This window comes from Lepus europaeus, chromosome X (genome assembly GCF_033115175.1).
Source record: "Lepus europaeus isolate LE1 chromosome X, mLepTim1.pri, whole genome shotgun sequence".
In the NCBI taxonomy this organism is placed as follows: domain Eukaryota; kingdom Metazoa; phylum Chordata; class Mammalia; order Lagomorpha; family Leporidae; genus Lepus; species Lepus europaeus.
This window is the reverse complement of record NC_084850.1, coordinates 129,727,795-129,747,350: the sequence shown is the minus strand read 5'-3', so window position 1 is coordinate 129,747,350 and position 19,556 is coordinate 129,727,795. Positions and strand designations below refer to the sequence as shown.

Sequence of the window (19,556 nt, the reverse complement as noted above, 5' to 3'; positions counted from 1 at the left end):
GGGGCTCCCGTGTGCTGATTCTTGATCTGTGGGCTGGTGGCAGAGCTATGCCAGTGTACGAAAACTCACTGGGCCGTACATTGCCAACGTGTATAATTTGTACTCCAATGGAAGTTTAATTTAAAAATGCATGCATTCATACTTGATCCTTTTTCATGGATGAGGCAAAAATAAGCCTCTAAATAGAATCCATGAAACGCGATTTGCCGTTCTTGCTTACTTTCACAAGGTTACTGGAAGGAAACGGTCCTCACTGATGCGTGGGTGATAAATATCACACAAGTGCACATTCTGCACAGCTCTTGACTCACATGAACTGTGACTACAGCGAGACTTGGTCCAGGTTAGAGAACCAAGTCCTTCTGCACTAAAGGTAATGGTTTCTCCAAATACCCCCAAACATGGTACATTCTGTCAAAAAACTAATCACCTGGACACCAAAACCACTGGCTGAGCTCATTTGTGCTGTTGTTCTTGGACGCTTTAGTGCCATATAGAATCCACTACAAGAATTTTCAAAAACACAAAAACCAAAAAACACAGCCTGCACATCTTCCAATAATGAGGAAGGAAACCACTTCAGTATCCATCCTCTCAGCCTGTCTCCTCCTATCCCCATCTGCTCATTCATGAGTTTCAGATGCAAATCAAGTACTGTGAAACAGTTTTTAGTGTCCTCTTCTCCCACCCTGGTAACACATACACAACCCATCACTTGTCTCACGCCCCGGCTATTGCTGAAATGCACACAGTAAATTACACCAAAAACAAAAGCAAAAAAGATTGCCATTTCCTTTGCTGGCCCCTTCTTGCCACTCCCAAATCTACTTGCAAGCCTACAAAATGAAGCATCGAGAAGATTTACATGTCTAGATCCCAAGATAAACATGTTGATTTTCTGGAATCTGAGAATATTAGTTAGGAAAGTCCCCCCGCCTCCCCAATCCCGAGAAATGTGACACTTGTGATCCCTGGAATTCTATCACTGTTTACTTTTTCTTGATAAAATGTGATTCCCCCTTGTCTAGAAACGCTAGTCATTAGGATCCAAACAAACAAAAATGAAGCTTTTTATCAGCTCACTGTCCTCACTAGAACCTTCTAGACACATGAATGTACTCAGAAAAGAATGAGAACATTTCCTGAGTATCTTCTGTGACTGAAAAATTGTTACATGGTTTAAATGTATCATTCATTCATTTATCAAATATTTATTGCACACCAACTATACAAGAGGGCTTAAAAAGCTTCATAGAAAATGGAATTAAAAGATGTTAATTTTGGTACAAGAAATGTTTGAAATTCAGCATAGCTTTGCGTCATATGCGTCTTCCGTGAACTTTTTGAAGACCCCTCATATATCATACACTGTGGTAGGAACTAGGGATGACCATGTGGGCCCTGCTCACATTCTAGCGTGGGGAGGCAGAGAGGAGGACAGAGAAGCAATGTCAATACAAATAAGTAAGGAAAGTAATAGATAATAAATGCATGATTGAGAATTAAAGTAGGATGACAGTGATATATAGGGTGACTGGGTGGCTACTTTGGATCAGGTCATCAAAGAGGCGATATCTAAACTGAGATCTGAAGAGGAAATCGGCCATAAAAGACAGGAGGCAAAGAGAACATTCTAGGGAGAACGAACAGTGCTAAGTCCAAAAGGAGCTTGATGTGCTGGAAGAATCAAAAGGGATGTGGTGTGCAACACACGGAGGTGAGCACAGAGGCCAGGACATGCAGAACACTGTGGCACAGTAAGGGAATGACATGATCCAATTAGCAATTCCTGCTTCGGAAAAGACGCTCTAGCTGCCAGGTGCTCATTGGATCGTAGGAGGCCACTAGAGTCATCCAAGAGGGAGACGGTGGTGTAAAAGGATGCTGGGGTAGGGAGACGTTGGGAAGACTGGCGATATACTCTGTACTCCAATAGACAAGACTTGTTGATGGGCTCAGCGTGGAGCATGAACAGTTGAGTGGAGGTGATGCCATAGGCTAAGATGGGAGTCACGGGGAGACAACGGGGTTTTGTCTGAGGCTGATAGTGAATCGAGTTTTGGCCTTGGAAGTACTGAGGCTGAGATGCCTAGTGGGTACCTGTGCGGGTTGTTCAGCCTTGAGTGGTGTGAGAGGTCAAGGCCGGAGGTCCCAGCACTGGGATGGGGTCAGCTCAGAGTACAGAGAAAGAGAAGAGAGTGTATGTGCCCTGGAAGCACACCCACCTTTGTAGGCTGAGGAGAGGAGAGAGAGATGGAAAGACTTCCAATGAGTTACGAGCAGGGGTAGGAAAACCAAGAGCATAAAACAACCGAGGCCACACGAGGTGTTCAAAGGAGGAGGCAATGACTAATTGTGTGGATTGCTGCTGCCAAGTCCAGCACAGTCAGCCAGGGAAGCAACAGCTGTGTTTGGCGATGTGGACTTCATTGAGGACTGACAAGAGCCTCAGCACAGAACCCGGATGAGACAGGACAAGGGGAGAATGTGGAGCAATGAAGTGGGAGCATCCTCTGAGAAAGGGTGACCAGCAACTGGTGGGCGGTGGCGGTCGTGTGGCGGTCTCTCCAGATACTGGAGCTTGACTGTAAGCTGATGGGAGTGCTCTAGAAAAGAAAGGAATTCACTAAAGCTGGAAAGAGTGGTAAGCAGGATAAAAGGATTAAATCTTTCACAACTTGAGCGCCAAAATAATTAAGCACAGTGATGAGTTATAAACCATTTGGAAAATATAGGAAGTCATGAGTTCATCTCAATAGGAAATAGACGAATCAATAAATGGGGAGGGGGAAGAAAGTGCTATTGCTGCGGGCCAACTGGGTGGGGAGGAACACTAGAGCTGGGAAATCATTATCTTCAACTGTCATCTTAAAGATTGGATCAGGCAAAATCATCCCCGGATGCTAACCCTAGAGGGAACTATTTAGGAGGAGCCGGATGTTGGCGTCTTCCCACGGACTACTGATTCGGAAAGAAAAATCAGTAGGTACACCGTGGAGAAAGGAGCTCATTCCCCGACAGGTGATCAGAGTGAACCTCAGCAGTAAGGCAGCGGCGGGCCCTGTGGGCCTCTACGACATGATACCCTGAGAAAGGGGTACGCAGCACGCTGGCCCCAAACACCTAACCTAACCTCACCACGACAAAGGCCACACAAACCCCAGACGAAGGAGAAGGCGATGGTCTGTGTGCATCCCAGATATCAGTGTCATAAAAGACAAAGGCCACAGAAATTTCCTAACTAACAGAGGCTAAGAAACACACAAAGAGAGCTCAGCAGCAACCCTCAGCTGGATCCTGTACTAGAAGGAAAAAATGCCAGAAAGGATGTCCAGTCTACTGTCCATGTCGGGATACAAATGGCAGATCAGAGAACAGTAGCTATCGCCATCAGGAAATGGAATATTGATAGCAGGACTGTGATCGTGTAAGAGAATATTCGTATTCTAAGGAATGTGTGTATCCAAGTATTTAGGGGTAAAGGGTCCTGATAAATGTAACTTATCCTCAAATGGTTCCAAAAATAAATCACACACATGGGCCAGAGTGCGAGTGATAAAGCAAATGGGTGAAAATGTTAACGACAGAGGAATCTGGATGAAGGCCTTATGGAGCTCTTCGTCTGTTTTCATTTTTACAATTGATTTATAAGGTTGAAAATAACTCCTAAAAAGGAAGGAAGAGGATGTGTTCTTCAGTGTAGCGCTAGGGAGCACTGAGTGTCTGCACAAACGTGGGCACGTTGGGAGTTTGGGTGGTGGAATGGGAGGAGCGTCTCATCAACAAGCAACAGCTGGTATAGGAGGGGCAGAGGGAAACTGTTTAAAAAGCATGAAACAGCTCTTTCAGAGGCTGGAAAAGCAAACCCACTAGGTAGGCATGAAAGTGCACTAGAGGTTTGTTAAGGTCAGGAACTGGACCTCGGCGTTGGCAGCTATTTCTAAAACTCCCCAAGTGGCACTAACGGACAGCCCGCTTTCTGAAGCGCTGTGTTAAGGGAAGCTTTCTCAGCCGTAGCACTAGGAGAGCAGGGACCAGATCATTCACAGTGTGTTTGGGGCGGAGGTGGGGACGGCAGTCCTGTGCATCGTAGGATGGTAGGCAGCATCCCTGCCCCTCTACTCACTAGATGCCAGCAGCACCTCCACCCTGGCCAGTGAGAACCATCAGAGGTGTCTCCAGATACTGCCATGTGTCCCCTGGGAGGCAACGTCCTCCCCAGCGGAGAAGCACTACGCTGGAAACAAGAGTCGCGACCATCGCAGGCTTAGGAAGGGCTGCAGTTCACTCTCCTTGCTATTGCTAGGAGCACTGGGATTCGGAACACGGGCGCTGAAATCCAACAGTCCGGATTCAAGTCCTCGGTCCGCTAACTTGCCTTCTGCATGATCGCAGACAAGGTACTTCTCTGCACCGCGGTTTCATCCCCTGTGGAATGGTAATGATGGTGCCTGCCTCAAGAGGTGGGCAGGGTCAAATGAGTTAACGTATGCAGAGCAGTCAGAGCGGGACCTGCCATCATTATTACCGCAAAGTCAGAAAAGCAGTAGACACCAGAAGAGTGTACGTCCATAGGTGAACTGTTACACTTAAATACACTCAATGCTCGACCTGAACATATTCTCACACTACAATCGGACAGAAAGCAGAATAAATGGAATTTCTTTTAGGATTAGCATCTGGTTTATTATAGATTCTAGGCACATTCATTCGGTCATTTGACACATACAAGGAGCCTTCAAAAAGTTGATGGGAAATGGAAATGGAATTACAAGATTCCATAAGATAAGCTTATTTTGCTGCAAAACTATGCGTGCACGGTTTTTTTTTTTTTTTCCGTAATATACACTTTGTGAACTTTTGGAAGGCCTCTTATACTTAGTGAGCTCCTAATAGGTCCCACTGTTCTAGTTCCTAACAATACAATGGTGAGCAAGACATGCAAAGTCCTTGACCCCCTGGAATTTATATTCTAGTAGGGGGGAATAAAAGGACATAGACTTAATAAAACAATTAAATAGCATACTAGTAGGTAAAAGTGTTAGGAAGAAAACGAAAGGAATTGTGCTTTCCAGTGGTAGGTACGGAGTTCTGCTTTTAGAATGGCGGTTAGGGGAAACCCAAAGGAAACCAGGGAACAAATTCTGGGACCTCCTGGTGAAATGGTTTTCCAGGTAGGGAGCACAGCAGATGCAGACTGGGAGTTGGGCACGTGCTTGGTTTGGGCAAGGAGCAGTGCTCAGGCCGGTGTGTCTGGAGGTGCGTGGGAAAGACAGGGAAAGCAGGCTAGGTCGAGGAGCTGGGATGGGTCCTCAATGCGCTAGGTTTGGAGCTGCGGAATTACAAGGGTGCATGTACTGGCTCTGCAGTGGGGGCCAACAGTGCATGCGAGGAGACTGGTTTAGAGGCTACACAGTCCTTTAAGAGAGAAAAGTGCGTAATCTCAGGGTAATATAAATGAACAAACTTTGCATCCTAACAAGAGCATCTGACCTGGACCTAGTCCAACAGTTTGGGGCACAGAAACTAAATGAACAGTTCTATCAACCAGTGTATGTCCAATGGTGGGACATGTAATCTAATGAAAGGGCAGTCAAAGTAATGTAGGGGACCCTGATCATCATTTCTATGTGCAACAGAACACATACTAGAAAACTGAAAATATCAGAATACAGTGGACACAGAGAAAAATCTACTTGTGAGATTTTGTTTCAATTACATATAGGCATGTTTGTGGTGGGTTAAAATATAAAATGCACTTCTTGTGAATGGTGGGCAAAAAAAGTTTGCAAAATACTACAAGAAGCTACCTTATTTATACATGACTAGGTTATACACCATTGCTTTATTCTCTCCTTCCCTCACTGTACCCAGTGTTCCCCAAGTGAGAACACTATGCTAAAACTTCAAAGGTAGGCTCTTTATTATCTAAATAAAATGAAATGAGTTAAACTGCTACACTCACCTCTCTGAGGAGATCAAATTTTCAATCTCAAGGGTGGGAAGACTGACCTTAAACTTGTTAGGCTTCCAATGAAAGCAAAGTTCCAAGCAGAACAATAAATTATTAAATTAAACTTGAGGGTTTTAGCAAGGTAAAAGCTGGGGGAGGGAACCTCCTGAAGATAATGAGGGTACCTACCAGAACCCTACTACTTAATACTGGTAAGATATTGGGAGCATTCTCACCCAAGAGAGAAACTACTGTTCAACATTATCCTACAGGGAAACCTAGCCAGTACAACAAGAAAATAAAACAAAGTAAAAATATAATGGGAGAGAGGGAGCAGGGCAAGGAATGGGGAAGAAGCCCTATACTATACTATGGCCATTTGCAGACAATTTGATTGTTTTCTCGAATTTTCAAGGTAGACAAGCAGGAAAACTACAACATCTAATAAACATTCAGGAAGACAGCTTGAATATATGACAGATTTGCCAAAAAAATTCAATTGGCTTCCCATTCAATAATAGTATGATAAGAAAATGAAATGAGAGAAAATACATAATTTCTGAAAAACTATAAAAATTACACATTAGAAATCATCTGGGGGGTGGGTATTTGGCACAGCACTTAAGGTGCTGCTTGGGATATCCACAGCCCAGATCAGAGTGCTAAAGTTCAAGCCCTGATTCTTCCTTTTTTTTTTTTTTTTTTTTTTTTGGTGGGGGAAGAGTTGGAGAAAGGGGGAGAGGGAGATGTTCCATCTTCTGGCCCACTCGCCAGGAGACCACAAGGGCCAGTGCTGGACCAGGCCAAAGCTAGGAGCTAGGAGCTTTGGCCAAGTTTCCCATGGGGGTAGCGGGGGCCCAAACACTTGGGCCGTCTTCCATTGCTTTTCCTAGACCATTAGCAGGGAGCTGGATTGGAAGTGAAGCAGCCGAGACACCAACCGGCGCCCATATGAGATGCTGGCATCACAGGCAATAGCTTTACCAGCTACGCCACAACGTTGGCCCTTTAAGACCTGATTCTACTTCCAACCCAGCATCTGCTAATGCATATCCTTGGAGGCAGTAGGCGATGACTCAAGTAGTTGGGCCCTTGGCCTATGTGGGAGACCTGGGTTAAGTTCTGGACTCCTGGCTTTATACTAGCCCAGCTCAGGCTGGTGAGGACATTCTGGGAGTGAACCAGTGGATGGAAATCTTTCTCTTCTCTGCCCTTCAAGTAAATAAAAATAAAAATAAAAATAAATAATCTAGGAATTCACCTAACAAGAATGTATAAGACCTATAGAACTGTATTGGCGTAAGGACAGGTATACAGATTAAAGGACTAGAATAGAGAAATCAAAAATAGACCCACACATACACAATCAATTTTTGACAAAAGGATATGATGGCGTTGGAAGAAGTAGGTATCTATATGGAGAAAAAAAATGAACCCCGGCCCTTATTTATACAAAAATTAGCTTGAAGTAAAGTTTACAGCTACACAGAAATGACAAAACCATAAGATATCTAGAAGAGAGCACAGAATATATTAGTGAATGTGGAGTAGCCAAATATTAGACGGTTTACTATGCTATCCATAGAAGAAGGTGTTAAACAAGATTTTATGCAAATAAAAAATGTGTGCTCTTTAAAGACACATTATTAGGAAAATGAAAAGGTAAGGGGCCAGTGCTGTGGCATAGTAAGGCTAAGCCTCTGCCAGCCTGTAGTAAGGCTAAGCTCCACTTCCGATCCAGCTCTCTGCTATGGCCTGAGAAAGCAGTGGAAGGTGGTCCAAGTGCTTGGGGCCCTGCACCCGTGTGGGAGACCCACACGGAGCTCCTGGCTTCAGATCCACCCCGCTCCAGCCACTGGCCATTTGCGGAGTGAACCAGCAGATGGAAGACTTCTCTATCTCTCCCTCTGTCTATAACTCTCTCAAATAAATAAACCTTAAAAAAAAAAAGAAAAGGTAAGCCACAGACTAAAAGAAAACATTTGCAATACATCAAACTTGTATTCAGATATACGAAGAACTCTTACGATTCAATGATTGGACAAACACAATGAAAGAAGACACTTCACAAGCAAAGATGCACAAATGACCAAAAAGTACCTGGGAAGACATTCAACATGATCAGAGAGGAACAAACTAAAGGCAGGAAATGGGGCCACAGCGAACCTGAAGGGCTCAAATGAAACAAAGCAGCAACATCAAGTGCGGGGGAGGAGGCGAGGAAGCAGCTGTGCTTGGCCCAGTGCAGGGCGGCACTGCCACTTTGGAAACGTGTGGCAGTTTTCACAAGGTAACACAGGTATTTACCCCAGTGAAAGGAAAACCTGTATTCAGACAAAAAGCTGAATGGCAATGTTTGCGTTGCCGCGTGGATAAACAATGAGGAATGTTACTCGGCGATAAAAAGGAACAGATTCTTGAGCCGTACAAGAACACAGGTGCATCTCGGAGGTACTGCGCTTGGGGAAAGAGGCCAGACTCGGGCTACATGGTACGCGAGTTCATTTACAGACATATTCTGAAAGAAAAACTCCAAGGACAAAAAGCCAATCACTGGCTTCCCGGGCTGAGGGGCAGGGGGAGTGGACCGCCTTGAATCAGAGGCAGCTGCTTTGAGTGAGGGAATTCTTCTGTCTTGATACGGTGGTGGTCACTTGATATGGTGGTGACTGTGTGCATTTGTCAAAACCTCTAGAACTGTACAAATAAACCAGAATTTTAAAAACATGAACTAGGGGTAGGCTTTTAGGCCAGCAGTTAACAAGCCTGTGTTCTGTATTGGATGGAGTACCTGAGTTTGATACCTGGCTCCAGTTTCCCAAAAATGCCGACCCTGGGAGGCAGCAAGTGATGGTCCAAATAGGTGGGTTTCTGACACCCGCACAGGGGACCTCAACTGAGTTTCCATCTCCTGACGTCAGCCCTGCCCAGTCCCAACCAGTGCAGGAATGTAGGGAGAGAACCAGCAAATGGGAACGCTCTGGCGCTCTCCCTTTGTCTCTCTTCCACCCTCCCTCCCTTTCAAATGAGTAAAAAAGAAAATTAAGTAAATAGATTTACAAAGTGAGAGCTAGTCACCACAATGTTATCTGATGGAAGGAATTTATTTTGTGATAATGTCCCCCAAATGTTTAGCACATTTCCTAGAATCTCTCCTTTCTCGCTTCAGAACTCTTAGCCTTACAGAAACACATCCCGGTCTCCCTTTTAATCAGCAGTGCTCTCCCCAGTTTGTCTCTTGTATCTGCAAGTGACTTGGCACTTGCAGGCAGCAAAACAGAAAAAACATAGGTCATGATGTCCCTCCCCGAGCGCCCAGAATGACTCCGTCAGCCATGGAAAGTCAGCTTCTTTGCTGGTTCTCCCTAACACCTGAGCAAACTCACTTTGCCATTTCTGGAAGGTTGTTCAGGGGACCCAAAACACAGCAGCTTCCCTTTGCCTGCCAAACCTGCCAATGAAACTCCTTCTCAGACCTCTTTCTCCCTCTGCTGAACAAAACTCATATCCATAATTAGAGTTCATTTTTTTTCCTTTTCTGTATTCAAACATTTTTTCTAAAAAAGTACACACACCTGGAACCTGTTTTTTTGGCCAGAGTTATTCACAGACAAAACAGCGTGGCTGGCCCTCTGTCACGTCAGTGTTTTTCAGTAGCTACGTCTGCTCTATCCCTCTTTTAGTGAAAGTTACCTTGCCGGGATGTGGGGGTGATAAAAGCAGAAGGGAATCTGATCCTGCTTGGCAAGGCTCTGAGGCCCTGCAAAACAGTCCCCCCTGAGCAGCTACAAAGTTTGGCCACTTTCTATTTTCCAGCCTTGCATTGGAGCTGGAAAAGCAGCCAAACCAAGCAATGTGCAGCTCCTTTTCGATCACAACTAGGCAAAATTTTATGCCACACTTAATAGTCTCCCCCAGTCCTCTGGAAATAACGCACCTTGTCAATTACCTTATGGATTATTTGGACATCAACCTTAATTATATTATCTATTAATAATTGAGCTCTTAATGCATTATCAAGACTTAAAAAGCAGTAGATTTTTTGTCATACCTTGTCTGACTGGGGTGATACTCCCAGGCTCGCTTAAGATAACCTTACTGCAACACCTTGCTGCTCTTCCTTCACTTCATCCAGCAGCCTGAACCCCTTGATCAAGGAAAAGGGGTCCTTACCCACCTCTGGGAATACCCAGATCCACTACGGAATTGGTGGGGCTCAGGGCACAATGAATGTGCGGTTCCTTTGGTCCGCAATCATTACGGATAGATTTCAGCATGAAACCAAGTGCGGCTGGCTTGCCCCTGAAGGCTGCAAAGCTCGTAAGTAAAGCGCTTCTATGAAGTGACCAGCACTCGTTTCGACGTGTGTGTGCAAGGGGTAGGGGTGCAGCTATGAAGCCCCCCCCCCCCCCCCCCGGTCTCGCACTTATCCGAAGCTTTGCAGCCCATCGGACAAAAACTACTTCTGTAGAGCCATGGGCCGCAGCAGCAGCAGCTGGGCGCGGGTTAGAAATGCAGACTCCCGGGCCCCACCCCAGACCTACGGAACCTGAATCTCATCTTAAGGAGATCCTCAAGGGATTCGGGCGCACAGTACAGGCTGAGGAGTGTCACTGTCGCGGCAGCCACGGGAAACCTCTGGCTGCTCCTCTTTCTTTCCCTCACGTTAGCCTCAGAGCTCCTGCCGAAGTGCGCAGAGCCCCGGACCACCGCCGCCTCCTTTCCCGGTGTTCACCCCCTGGCTCCAGGCTGCGGCTCCAAGCCGTCGCGCCCAGGGCCACCTGCTCTGGACCCCGCCAGGTGGTGCTGCGCCAAGCCGTCCCGCGCCAGCGCTGGGGCTGCTCGCGCTCCACAGGCTCTGCCACACCCACTGCCCTGCGCGGTAAACCGAGTCCCCGGGAGCTGGCGTCTCGCAGTCGGCCCGCGCCACGACTTAAGGCTCGTGGCTTGGTTTCCCAGAGAAGTGGGGAGCGCCTGAGTGGGTTTAAAGGTTTGGGATACACACGTCCCCCCTGAGCGTTTACGTCTCCAGAGTCCTCTGTCCCAGGGCGCACGGTTTTGCACTGTCGCCGGGCCGGCCTCAGCCTTTCGGGACAGCCCCGAACTCCGGCTCAGAGCCGTGGCCAGGACGAGGGAGCGTCCGCCCCGCCGGGCCATCCCCCTCCGGTCCCGAGCCTCGGGTGCCGGTCGCCAGCTCTCTGGGTTTGGTGTCCGCGGTCTAAGGGGACGGCCGGAGCCATCTCGGCGCGGGTGCTTACCTGCCGATCCCGGCGACGGGCTGGCTGCCGGCGCCCTCCGGCCCTCCTTTTCCCCCTTCGCCCCGGCTGCGTTCCTCCTCCTCCTCCTCCTCCTCCTCCCTCCCCCGGGCTGGGCGCCGCCCCCGCTCTCCCGGACCGCTTGCCCGCGGGCTCCGAGCTGCCCAGCGTGGCGTGGCGCGTCCGGTGCTCGGCGGCGGCGCTGAAGCTGGGCGCGGAGGTGGGGAGCGGGCGGGGCGCCGAGAGAGGCGGGTGTGAGCCAGCAGTGCGGGCTGCCGGGCTGCCGGAGCCCTGGGGGCTCAGGGCGGTGGGCTGGGGGTGGGGTGGGGACCGTGAGCCTGGCTGCCCACGCCACCCTGGCCGGGGCCCCCGCAGCACTCTTGGCTCCCTGGACTTCTAGATCCTCAGATGCCATGTACCTGACCCTATGTGCCCTTCCTTGGGGTCCCCAACTTCCGGAACCAGCCGCTCACCTTTAGGGGCCACCCTGATGCCCAAATGCCTGTCTCGCCACTTCCAGCACCATGTGCTGTGCTGGGTGGGAGCCCCAGGTGACCCCGTTACCAGAATGTTCCTGAATGTAGAAATGAGATGCCAGACTACTTGAGGGGGTACTTTGGAGAGACCGGTAGAAACGGCCTGAGAAAGGGCACCATACACAGAGCACTTAGCGCCCTTCCCGCTCAGCGGAGGGGCAGTTTACGAAGTGGCCCTGCTCCCCTCTGCCTGGACTCTGTCAGTGTTTCCTCCCTCTGTACGTTCGTTAGAATAGAAACTAAATCTAGACAGGGCTTATAGATCCTCTATGCAACCTGAACAAGCAGCCCGCTTTTTTGCAGATGCAAAAACAGAAGCCCAATTCTACAACAAAAACCAGTTGTCGAGTCTAAGAGAAAGCAAACGCTCAGAATTGTGTTTGGGAAGTGCTTTATCACTTGAAAAGTACCATTCTCTTTCGAAATTCGCGGGCAAACATACTGGTTTTCAGTTTTCCTTGGGAGCACGATAAACTTGCGGATTCTGAATCTGCTCTGGGCCCTGGAGGCGCGATGTTGATGAGGGCGCATCTGCAGAGCACACCCTGGCCGGCGCTGGATCAGACGCACCAGGGCGCTTGGCATGAGGGGCTGCCTTTGTTTTGCAGACACCAATTTGTTAACACTCACAACATGTTCGCCGCATGAATGAATGGCCAGTGTTTTCCCAGAGGCTCTTGACTGGTTGAATTGAGGAGGACTGGAGGTCAGCGAGCTGCTTTGGGTTACATAACGAGTGAGAAGTTAGGAGCGGGCACACCGGGTATTTCATACACAGGCTCGGTCTTAGGAAGGCTCAATTATTTCCATGTGAATTAACACATATATTTGACTTGTGATGAAATAGACTTCGTAGCGTGTACAGTCACCCAAACTCTCATGCACTGCCAGGAGGAGTGGAAATCGCTGGAAGCCTTTTGGAAAACTCTGACAGGATCCACCAAAGCTGAGCGTAGGACTCCCTGCCCCCCACCCACCCACCCCCCCCCCCCCCGGGCCAGCAATTCCCTCTCTAGGTGTATACTCAATACAACTGAGTGTGTATGCTTCCTGAAGGCTACGAGCTAGAACACTGTACCACTCTATATTGGTAATAGCCGTAGTTAGAAACTACCCAAATGTCCAGCAGCAGTAGAACAGATTACAAACATTGCGGCGAATAGTCTCAAAATGGAATACCAGACCGCAATGCGAAGGCGTGAGCTATTGTGATGCTGAACCTGTACCGACCTTATCAACGAGGTTCAACAAAGGAGGTGAGACACAAAAGTACACATGCTATGTGCTTCTGTTTCTATAAAAAAATAAAACAGGTTGGGACTGGCGTTGTGGTACAATTGGTTAAAGCACTTGAGATGCCAGCATCCCATATTGGAGTGCCAGTTGGAATCCCACCTACTATGCTTCCCATCCAGCTCATTGCTAATGCATCTGGGAAAGCAGCAGAGAATGGCCCACATGCTTGGGCCCCTGTATCCCTGTGGGAGACCGGGATGCAATTCCTGGCTCCTGGCTTCGGCCTAGCCCAGCCCTGGCTGTTGCGGCCTTGTGGGGAGTGAACCAACAGATGGAAGACATCTCTGTCTGTCTATCTGTCTCTCTCTCTCAGTAACTCTGCCTTTTAAATAAATAAATAAATCTTTCAAAAAACAAAGGGCTTATGAAACACTAGTGATGTTTCTTGATCTAGTGGCTGGTTACATGGATCTATAGATCCCTGGGCTACTCTTGTAAGGACTGCATGGGCACTGCTCTGTGTTTTACTTCATTAAGAAGTTAAGGCCGGCGCCGCGGCTCACTTGGCTAATCCTCCGCCTGTGATGCTGGCACCTCGGGTTCTAGTCCCAGTAGGGGTACCGGATTCTGTCCAGATTGCTCTTCTTCCTGTCCAGCTCTCTGCTGTGGCCTGGGAAGGCAGTGGAGAATGGCCCAAGTGCTTGGGCCCTGCACCCGCATGGGAGACCAGGAGGAAGCACCTGGCTCCTGGCTTCGGATTGGCGCAGTGCACTGGCCATAGCGGCCATTAGGGGGGTGAACCAACAGAAGGAAGACCTTTCTCTCTGTCTCTCTCTCTCACTAACTCTGCCTGTCAAAAAAAAAAAAAAAAAAAGAAGTTAAAATAGGTGTATCTTATATTGAAAACTACTTGAGTATCTAAAATTAAGAGTGATACCAGAATAAGTATGCTTTTCCTTTAAACAACCTTCTAGTTGAAGGAAATATGTCAAAAACAAAAAAAATGAGTCAGTTCTTACCCTAAAATTAAAAATTCATATTTTGATACACTTCCAGCAAAGCTTTCATCCCCCTGACACACACTATCAGACCAACAGAAAGGAAGGAGGCTGTGACTAAAGAGGCCACCGTGGCCCTCTTCCAAGGGGCTCTGAGCCCTTCCTGGGACAGGAAGCCCTGCTCCTGAGCCTCCTACACAGGTACTGGGTGGTGACCTGAAGGCAGGCCATGGGTGCTTAGGATCTGCGGTTGACTATTTAGCCAAAGCCCCTGGGCTAATGTCCCAGCAATGGCTCTTACCCACAGGGTGTTTGAGCCAGTGTTGGTGTTTGATGGCCAGGCGTGCATGGATCAGCAGGCAGCCCAGAGGCTGAGTAAGGAGGGCAGAAAGCCTTGTCTCCTTGCCCCCTCCCACTGGTGGGCTGCCTAGTGCCGGCTCTCCACAAAGCGACGTGGCCCAGGAGAACAACTCGCCAGCGCTCCGCACCCTGCTCTCCTGAGAACATCAAAAGCAATCTACCTGAGGCCAAATAGTCTGTAGACACCCACACAATGGTCTCGGTCATCACCTCCCAAGGGGAAGGAGAGTGGGAAGAGACTAAGTGAAGGCAGTGGGATGAGGATCTAGAATAACAACAACCATTGGCAACGGACGTTGTCAAGTGTTCGCATGCTTCACCCTTGAGTTAACGTAAGTCTCGTGGCAGCGCACTGAGGACTGTGCAGCCGTAGCAGAGCCAGCGCTAGGGTCACTCAGCAGGGCTCCCAAGCCCCCGCGCTCTTTACAGCTGGCTGTGAAGGGTAGAAAGATGGGATGGCAAGAGCACTGGGCCAACCGACAGGAAGTGAGGGGCTTGGTGTGCGTCAGCTTTGTCACTTAGTCCATTTCGGTCTCAGTTTCCCCACTTGGAAAATGTACAGGCGGTGACAAAGGCAATCAGAACACCCATGACAGTGCCAAGGGCGGGTTTGGGGTACTTTGGCCCCCGTCCCTTAATCTCCATCAACTCTCCCACACCCCCAATAAGAAGTATCTAAATAAAACAGTATAGTATACAAACAAAGCAAGTTCCCTAGCCAATATGCTCATGGTCTCTCATACCTGTAATCGGATTACCATGCCTGAGTCTCTCCTTTACAGAAACTCTGAGCAACACTGCTTTGAGGTGTCTTCTTGTTAAGTTGTTCATTCATTCATTCGACGTGTTCATCACAGGTTAGAAGGGGAGCTCTACCCATGGCAATCACTGAGCAACCCAGTATTAACTGAGTAAACCGCCTTCTCAAACATGTCTGGGTACTGAGCTGGAGCCCAAGCATTTAAATGCTTAGCCTAGAAGTGATGTGCAACACTTCTGCTCCCAACCCATGCATGTGAGCTTTTGCCATAGTTGCACCCAGGCACAGAGGGCCGGGAAATGCTGCCCTTGAGGGCCCAGGAAGTAAAGAGTTACTAATACCTGGTGAAGAGCACTGGTGGCTACTATAGCTACTATGTGCCTGACCTTGGGCAGAAGAAGATGGGCAAAAGTGGTTCCAGCCCTTCACAGCACTCCCAATCAAACCAGGGAAGCCTCTGTTGATGTGATCCCCACCCCACCTGCCACCGCCCCCCATTGTGGGCTCTGGTGGATGTAGGTGAGAGACCAGTCACTGCCAGCTTGTCACCATGTGAGACAGCAACATTTTTATCCAGAACATTGTGTGTGTTGTAACGGTGGTGAGCCTATTGCACAATGAAGGAGATAAATCACGCATTCTCATGGGAGGTAAAAAAAAAAGGCCCTCTCTTATGCAAAAAATTGAATGAAGACAGTTGGACATGTTGTCATTCTGCTCAATGAAAGTTACCAATGGCAGTTTAATGAAAAATGAAACCAGACTTTGGCGTCGACCAAGATGAGGATGGTGGGACCAGCCCTTTCGGAGAATGCGCTCCAACTTGGGAAGAGCTGAACATGGTGGCCCTGTGCCAAAGCAAATAACCCCAAAATGCAGAGGAAACTAAAGGCAACCCAGTCACTCTGCACACTGGGATTAGCTTGTGAAACTTGCCACCACCCTGCCTAGCAGTGAGCAAGCCCTGGGCCTTGGGAATTGTGGTAGGGAGCAGGCAGGAGGACAAGCCTTTTAGGTTCCTTAGTAGTGAGAGACGACTCTGCAGGCTGGGCCACATTGAGCTCAGTGCTACCTGGAGGACTCTAAACAGCAATGGTCCCTCTCATTTCTTTGAGAAACCCATGAAGGGCCAGCCATGCTTTTTTTTTTTTTTTTTTTTTTTTTTTTTTTTTTTTTTTTTTTGCGATTTATTTATTTGAGAGACAGATTTAGAGAGAGGGAGAGACAGAGGTCTTCCATCTGCTGGTTCACTCCCCAGATGACCACAACAGCTGGAGCTGGGCCGATCTGGAGCCAGGAGCTCTATCTTCCACTACTTTCCCAGGTGCATTAGTAGGAAGCTGAATTGGAAGTGCAGCAGCCAGGACTCAAACCTATGCCCATATGGGATGCCAGTACTGCAGGCAGAGGCTTAACCTGTGCCAAAGCACTAGCTTCAGCCATGCAATTTTAAATAGGATCTCTTGTGTTTCCTGTCTGAAACCACAGGGCACACATTTCGGGGGGGCATTCCAAACAGACACCCCTATAGTATGCTGGTGTGCCTTATGTACCCAGCATACCCATTGAGGGAGATACTATGAGACGATGCAAATGTCCCATTTCTCCTCAAACCTCTCCCGCTACTTTTAGCATGCATTGATGGGTCTTGCCTGGAACACTTAGTACTGTGGTATTCTGAAGGTGATTTTCAATTTCCCTCATTCCTTCTTCATTTAGTCATTGGAATTCTTCTGTAGAGAAGAGTTGGTCTTTTCCTCCTCTTCTTTATTTAGTTGTTACATACATCAACACAGATTTAGTCTTTGGTTATCATCCCATGCTATCATCAATTCTGTTTTCAGAATGTCCTAGCTTCTGTCACTGGGGCTGTTTCAGGCTGGCTCCTTGATTTCTGACACCACTACGTGCTCCTGGCTCATCTGGTATATATTACCCCCCCTTTTTTTTTCATTTCACCTAAGAATGTGTCTTACCTTCAGTCCTTTCTCACTGTCTTTTCAAGGCGTTTGCATTTTATAGCCACTTCGCCAATCAGGGAACCACTGCATAAAGTAATGCCCCATTTTATTTGTACTAAACTGCTTTTCTCAAATTGTAAAATTTGTTCTACCTATGTCTACTATTTTGAAACATTTTGAAAAATGCCTGTTAACCTAAATACATCCTCCATCACCCTAAAATACTTTTGATATGCCCCCATCCCCATATTTCCTAGGTCTCATCTGTAGTTACCTCATTGTTGGCTGTAAGTACAAATGTAATTACAAATCTAACTGGCTTATATCATAAGGAAATACATTGTTACAAGCAACAGGAAGACCAGAGACACAGTGCAAATGTTCTGGCTTATTTTTGCTGTGGTCCTTTCAGCTCTGCCCTCAGCCTGGTTTCCTTGCTGGTCATATGTCAGCAGCAATAAAAGGCAACACATTACCTTGGTTGTGTCAATCAAAAGGAGTAGGGGAGATGACAGGAGGGGGGAACATCACCTCTTCAACTTTCAGCCTGATTGGGCCAACGTAGGTCATATAAGCAACTCTGGATCAGTTATGTTTCCAGGGGAAATGCCAGACACTGGTTGGCTTAAGTATGAGCCCAAGAACAAATCACTATAAAGGGGAATGTGGCCACTGTGATTGGGGAAAATCAGTGGCTCTTATATATAAACCTTTGTGAGTGCTTATTAAAATAGAGGTTGCTCTTTGAGAAGCACTGTCTTTGAACAGCACTTTCTCAACTGTTGAGGAACTTTCTTTTTATACTATTTGTTGACCTCTTTATACACATGATTAACTCTGTTAAGTAAAGTTAATTGAAAATAGATCTTAGTAAAAAAAAAAAGAGTAAGAGTGGAGAGGGAGAGGGGTGAGAGAGTGGGTGGGAGGGTGGGTACAGTGGGAAGAATCACCATGTTCCTAAAGTTGTAATTATGAAATGTATGAAGCTTGTGTATTCCTTAAATAAAAGGCTTCTGTGGAAAATATAAATGAATGAATGAATGAATGAAATGGAGATTGCTGGGCCTCAGCCCCAGAGTTTCTGACTCAGTAATCTTGGTTGGGACTTGAATTTGCATGTCTGATTGTACATTTCTAATAAGTTCCCAAATGATGCTAATGTCTTTAACCTGGAACCTGTCCCCACCCCCCACCCCCTCCACTCCATCGGTCTAATTCTGCAGCTGGATATGAGATCAGTGTAGATCGTTGCTTTGGCCTGAATGTTTGTGTGCCCTCAAAGTTCTTCGAATGAAACCTAATCACCAAGGTGATGTTATTAGGAGTTGGGGCCTTTGGGTGATGAAGTCATGAGGGCAAAGCCCTCCTTGTATGGGATTAATGCCTTATAAAAGAGACCCCAGAGTAGGCCTTGGGCTTGCAATTAAGAAGTCAGTTAAGATCCCTGCATCCCTCATCACAGTGCTTGGGTTCAATTCCCCACTCCAGCTTCCTGTTAATGCAGACCCTGGGAGAGGGTGGTGATGGCTCAAGTACTTGGCTTCCTGCCACCCATGTGAAAGTTCCTGGATTCTGGCTTCAAACCCCTAGCCAAAGCAGGGTGTGTTCATTCATTCTCTGTCTCTGTCTCTCTCTGTCTGTCTCTCTCTCTCTCTCTCTCTCTCTCTGTCCTTGTCTTCTCTCTTCCCCCTTCTTAAATCTATGTATCTTTTAATTTAGCAAGAGAAAGCCTATGTGAGGACTGAGCCGGAAGGCACCATCTGGGAGCCATCACTAGACCCTAAATCTGCTGATACCTTGATCTTGGCCTTCTCAGGCTCTAGAATCATGAGCAACACATTTCTGTTTATAGGTTGCCGATCTAAGGCATTTTATTATAACTGCTCCAGTGGACTAAGACAGCCATCAACTGGTGTCCACTGAACTAGCACTCCTCACACTTCAATGTGCATATGAAGCAGCTAGGGGTCTTGCTACAACACAGATTCTGTTTGAGTAGGTCTGGGGTAGGGCCTGAGAGTCTGCATTTCTACCAAGCAAGGCTGATAGTGATGGGCCGTGGACCCCACCGTGAAGGGGGAGGCACTAACCTTTGCCTCTCATTCTCCCCTTGCAATGTGCTACAGTAACTCCCTAACATAGTCCCCTGTATCTCAGTGTGAATGGTCCCATTGACCTCCTAGATCACTCCACAGCGTACCCTCTCATCTGCAGTATCTGGCCCAGACATCTTGGCTTAGCATTCCAAGCCCTTTGGGATATGTCCTCAGCCTAGTCCCCTGTAGTTCTTGAATAGTGGTTACCTCTTGATTGACAGTTTGAGTCTCTAAGTCTTTCTCAGTTTCATTGGATCCTTATTGAGAGTTGATGATCAAGACCTCACTGGATTGCAGCGACAGCTTCCCAGGCTGCCCTGTTTATTCTTTCGAACTCCTTCCCTCATCACCATCAGCTTGCACTAGATACTCTTTCTTGCTTAATTTTTCTCCCCAGCACT

General features: G+C 47.7%; 1 protein-coding gene across 16 annotated transcripts in view; it reads right to left on the bottom strand.

Moving 5' to 3' along the window:
• Positions 1-11,281, bottom strand: part of ADGRG2 (adhesion G protein-coupled receptor G2) — a 105,828-nt gene extending 94,547 nt beyond the window's left edge. For all 16 annotated transcript variants that reach the window (XM_062183183.1, XM_062183191.1, XM_062183188.1 and 13 more), the window contains exon 1: positions 11,212-11,281. The gene's annotated coding sequence lies outside the window, so the exon portion shown is untranslated. The remainder of the gene's footprint in view (positions 1-11,211) is intronic.
• Positions 11,282-19,556: the final 8,275 nt, after the last annotated feature.